Source organism: Vombatus ursinus, unplaced genomic scaffold (genome assembly GCF_900497805.2).
Source record: "Vombatus ursinus unplaced genomic scaffold, bare-nosed wombat genome assembly UNPS02000580.1, whole genome shotgun sequence".
NCBI classification, from domain to species: Eukaryota; Metazoa; Chordata; class Mammalia; order Diprotodontia; family Vombatidae; genus Vombatus; species Vombatus ursinus.
Genome location: NW_020940358.1, coordinates 16,880,214 through 16,885,978, shown reverse-complemented (window position 1 = coordinate 16,885,978; position 5,765 = coordinate 16,880,214).

The window sequence follows — 5,765 nt, the reverse complement described above, 5'->3', positions numbered from 1 at the left end:
ACTAATAGGTGCTATGGCTTCCCATAATTAGCTAAGATGGTTCTTGGGTCTGTTGCCACTGTCATATTCAAAGTTTTCACAATATGGTAGAATGCTCCACTATTAAAAACTTCAGGAACCTAGGATCATCTCTACTTGGAGCCTCAGAGAAGGATGTTGTGAAGGGTACGTTCTTGTTCAGTCATTTCAGTCCTGTTTGACTCTTCAGTGACCCCATTTGCAGTTTTCTTGGCAAAGATACTGGAGTGGTTTGCCATTTCTTTCTCCAGCTCATTTTACAAATGAGGAAACTGAGGCAAACAGGGTTAAGTGACTTGCCCAAGACAACACAACTGGTAAGTGTCTGAGGCCAGATTTGAACTCAGGAAGAAGAGTCTTCCTAACTCCAGGCCCAGCCAGCTATCCACCTAGCTGCCCCCTTTCCCCAGTATAAGCTAAAAAGAAAAAACAACCTTGTGTTGTCTTTCCCTTTCCTAGCTAGCCTCAGCTCTCTCTGAGCTTTAGCAATTCTGACATTATTCTTAAAGGAGTAGGCCATGCTTTTCTATTCATTCTCTGTTACCTGCGTTACCAGAAGAATGTTTTTCCATTGGTTCATGTGATAGGTAACTGCTGCTGAATAAATCTATCACAATGCAGAAATTTCAGAGGTTAAAACTTAGGTTTCATTATGCTTAAACATAGGTTCAGAGCTCAAAAATTAAGCCTGAACCCTGATAAGGGCTTCTAAAGGTGGCTTTATAAGGAATATTACATTAGAGACAGACAACAAAATCAATTCCTTTGCATCTTACAATCTCATAGATTCTTTTAGGTTTGAAATGTTTAAAATGAAAGACAAAATCATTATCTCATGCTTCCTTCAATGATTTCATCAAGATTGAATAAACTAAATTAGAACAAATTAGTTACCAAAGTTTCAGATTTAAAGACTGAGTTTGCAAAATCCTACACTTAGAAGATTACATAGCTACAGTTTAAAGAAGGCACAGTGGGCTGAGAGGAGATTTACATGTCATAAAGGTGACCAAAAGATCTGATTGGGGAGATTCTTCCACAAATGAAACAAGCTAGATTACTTTGGGAAACTCAGACTCCCTTTTGGGTTCTTATCTCAGAAATCTCAAAAACTAAATCTTCCCATGATACTACAATTCCATGAGCCAGGTTTTAATCAAGTGAGGCTAGTATTATTGGGCAACAGGCTTCAGTCAGCCAGATCTCCAAAAGAAATGAGGCTGAGCTCCAAATAATAAAATCCAATGAAAGGAAACCCCCCCCCAAAAAAAGGATCTCATAACTCCTGCATTTGCTTCCAACTTCTGTATATGTCTCTAAAATGTGTGTTGATTGGCACAATTCCTCTGCATCCTTATTAGGCTCTTCAGACAATTACCCTTTTGCTTCCTTATTAGGATTGTGTTTCTCAGCATCACAGTTTCCTCATATTTACATGAGGATTAGACTCAGTTTCTAAGGCCCCTTCCTGCTTTAATATTCTGTTACTTCGATTGTTCTAAACAAGGTCGTCTATGCCATTTGAGCTAGGAAGTTCTCTTTACGATTCCTCAGATTCAATGTGTTACTCTCTGCTGCCCCCGGCTGGCGAGTCTTGGACATTGCTCTCTAATTCTGATCTGTCTTTTAAATAGGTGAAAAAACACAGACATTAGAGCTACTCATTGAAACAGCTAGGTGGCGCAGTGGATAGAGTGCTGGGCCTAGAGTCAGGAAGACTCTTCTTCCAGAGTTCAAATCCTGCCTCAGACTCTTACCAGCTGTGTGATCCTGGGCAAGTCACTTAACCCTGCTTGCCTCAGTTCTTCATCTGTAAAATGATCTGGATTACAGGTATTATCTTTGCCAAACAAACAAATTAAAAAAAAAAACCACCCAAATGGAGTCACAAAGAGTTGGACACACTGAATAACAACATTTGTCAACAGTCACCACCTTTATTCTTAGGCAGGAAAGGTGGTTTCTGACCAAACCCCAGCCCACAAAAGTCAATGTGTAATCACTAAAAGTAAAGAGTAAATAAGAAGGTGTTTAACTGCAAAGATAAATGTGTGACCTATAAACTTTTATTAATGTGAAGGCATTTTCTTGATTGAATTGAGTCCAAGACCTCATTTTGTTTGTTTTAACATATGAAACTGAATTGTCATTTCATACTATTTGCTTTAAAAAAAAAAAAGTATATAATAATTCCAGGGCAGCGAGGTGATATAGTAGATAGAGTGATGGGCCTGGAGTCAGAAAGATGCATCTTCCTGAGTTCAAATCTAGCCTCAGACACTTACTAGCTGTGTGACCCTGGACAAGTCATTTAACCCTGTTTGCCTCAGTTTCCTCATCTGTAAAATGAGTTGGAGAAGGAAATGGCAAACCACTCCAGTATCTTTGCCAAGAAAACTCCAAATGGAGTCACAAAGGGTCAGACACAACTGAACAACAACATAATAATCCCACACATTTATTTCAAAATTCTCCTTCTTGTCTGTCAGTACTTCTGAACTTTCCCTTCTGTGAAGTTTTGAAGATGTTTTAATAAGCCAATCTTGCCTCAAAATTTACTAGCTGTGTGACCCTAGGCAAGTCACTTAACATCTGTTTGCCTCAGTTTCCTCTACTATAAAGTGGGGATTATAATTGCACCTACCTCTTAGAGTTGTGAGGATCCAATGAGATAATATCTGCTTTTTTAAAAAAATCATTTAGCACAGTGCCTGACACATAGTCAGCACTATACAAATGCTTATACCCTTTGGGGGGTGGGGGAAGAGGAGGATCACTATTGCTAATCCCTCCTCTCTTCCCCGGTTTTTCCAATTACACCTCCTACCCTAAATAAGGCCTCCTTGGTCTTCATTACACACTTAAATCCAGAACATAGTTATCTATTCAACAAATCAACAAACATTATTCAAATCAACAAACATTAAGCACCCACTATCTATAGTACAGAACACTGTGGTAAGATTTGTGATGGATACAAAGTTTAGGTAAGACTTGTTTCCAGCGTTTATGGAACCAAGTTTGGCAGAAATAATAATTCACATCTCTATAATGCTTTGAGGATTATAAAGTGCTTTCCTCGCTGTAACTCTAAAAGAGAATGTTATCCCCCTTACACAGATGAGAAAACTGAGGCCCAGAGAGAAAAACTGACTTCCCAAGTAATAAATGGTATAGACAGGTCATAGATGTTTAGGATTTAGACTTGGAAATGACTTTCTAGTCCTTCAAGTCTAACCTCCTCAATTTACAGAAGAGGAAACTAGAAACTTTTTTTTTTCAAGATACACAGACTGTAAGCGGGGCAAAGTCAGGATTCCAACCCAGATCCTCTGACTTAAATTCAGTTCCATTTCCAGGGTTTGTTGTACATATTTAACAAATCTTCCTCAAGTTTATTTTTTTCCTTCTATTTTTTTATGTCAATCTCATCTTGCTGCTGCTGCTGCTACCAAAAATACTACCACTGTAAACCCCTGCTATGGAGAGGAGGGCTGATTCAGTGGGAGTCAGATAGATGACAGAACAACTGTAAGAAGAGGGTGTGTCTACCAGGCATCACTGGGTATGAATTTCACAAAGGGAAAAAAGGCCAAGATCAATGCACTGCTTGAAAGAAAAAGACAAGGTCTCCTATCCATAAATCCTCAACCAAAGTTCTATTTTAGGTTTGTTGGCTTCCCAGGGCTAAAGAAGCTTTTTCTTCCATGGTCCTAAAGCATCCTTGAGTGAAACTATGGCTTCTAGTTTAGGGAACAAGGACACCCAGAGGACACTGTGAGTCAGCTCAGTTGTCTGCCCTTTCTATCTCTTTGAGGAGTAACATCTGAGAATGGATGGAAAAGTAGAGCTTTCGTCTATAATGCTGTGCTCAGAACTGAGATTGGTGAGGTAGGCCACATTATCGCAGCATCGAATGAGTACTAGCCTGGGACTTGGAGGACAAGGACTTTGGTGTCATTTCTGTCACTAACCTCAGCTATTTACCTTCCTTAGACCTATTTCTTTCTCTTTAAAATTAAGGAATTAGACTAGATGGTCTCTAAATCTCTACTAGTCCTAATATTTTATGATGAGGCAAGGGTAGAAGAGGAGGAGGGCATCTAACCCTGCTCAATGTTTCCCCAACCTTACAAAGGGGCCCAGTGTATTTGCATTTTGATGGCTCTTAAAGTAGATGGAAGTGAGTCTATTTCTGCCTCTGGTCCTGGATCTACCACAAAACAAATGTGTTCGTTTGCACAAGTCCCTTCCCTTTCTGGATATCAGTTTTTGCTTCTGTAATAGGATGCCCTGGTGAGATTTGAGCAAAGATTAAAGGTCATTTGGGTGAAAAGACTGAAACACTGAAATATAAAGGGAAGGCCTTTAGATTCAAAATAAATATTCTACACCTTTAGTATAGTCTGAGGCTTGAATTGCTTAATTGCATATAAAGAAGCCAGCAAAGGTTATAAACTCGTCCCTAGGCACAAGCTATAATACTCCTATTTTCGTCCCCATTCCTCTGCCTGAAAGGAGTCTGGGAAGTATAAGTGACTGAATTATGATCACCATAAGCTAAGGTGGGAGTACCTTCCTGGGAGAACTGGCATTGAACTGGTAAAGATTGTTCCACAGGAAAGGCTAGCCCTCCCTCACCTTCTCATAGGGTTAATCAGTGAATGAACATTTACCAAGCACCTACTGTGTGCCAGGTATTGGACTGGGGATAGAAAGGGGGAAGAAAAAATCCCTTCTCTCCAGGAGTCACAATCCAGTGGGGAAGACAATATGCAAACAATTATGTAATAACAAACTGTACACAGGACAAGTAGGAAATAATTAACAAAAGGAAGGCACTAGAATTAAGAGAGATTGGGAAAAGCTGAGACTTGAAGGAAGCCAGGGAAGCCAGGAGGTAGAGATGATGAGGGAGAGCATTCCATGCATGAAGGACAGGCGGTTAGCAAAAATACTTAGAACCATGTCTTCTTTTGGAATGACTAACAGAGGGTTTCACATTTGGTCCTGGAGGTGATAGGGAGTCATTGGGGTTTCAAACCTCACAGCTGAGGCTTGAGGGAGCCACAGGAAAAAGGCTTCTATCAATCTTAGCCTAAATCTTAGTCTAGCTGAAAGCACACAGTAGCATTTAGCACCCAATTGGTTGGTTGTCCTTCATTCTCGAAGAGGATCAAAATGACATCACTGTGTCAGGGCCAAGGTACAGTTTGTCCAACTGTGGCTGATCAGACCAATATGACCTTAGAAGACTCTACCACAGATCAGGTAGAAATAGTCCATATGAACATTTGGAGATGTCCCCAAATTTTTGCGGTCTCCTGTTTCTCTTGAAATGCTATAATTCTGCTTTGCTCAACAACACTGAGTAGTTGAAGTACACCACACAACTTTGGCCCATTGGCCCATAAATAGCCTTCAGGGCATCATAAAAGCACTTTAGATTGTTACTATCAGAGTAAAACTGAATTTCATCTGCTTCTTTACTGAGTCAAAAATCTTGCATCTCTCCAAGCTTCACTTGCACTTTAATTTTGATGGAGATAAATGCTGCCTTCTTAAAGATGGACAAACTATCCTGCTGGTATACCCTATGGAATTCTCATTGTTTTTGTTTAGCAGCTTCTGAATTTCCCCATCATTTTTGTCAAACCAATCTTTTTCTTTTCTTTTCTTTTTTTTAGCTTTTTAGTGAGGCAATCAGGGTTAAGTGACTTGCCCAGAATCATACAGTTGTCAAACCA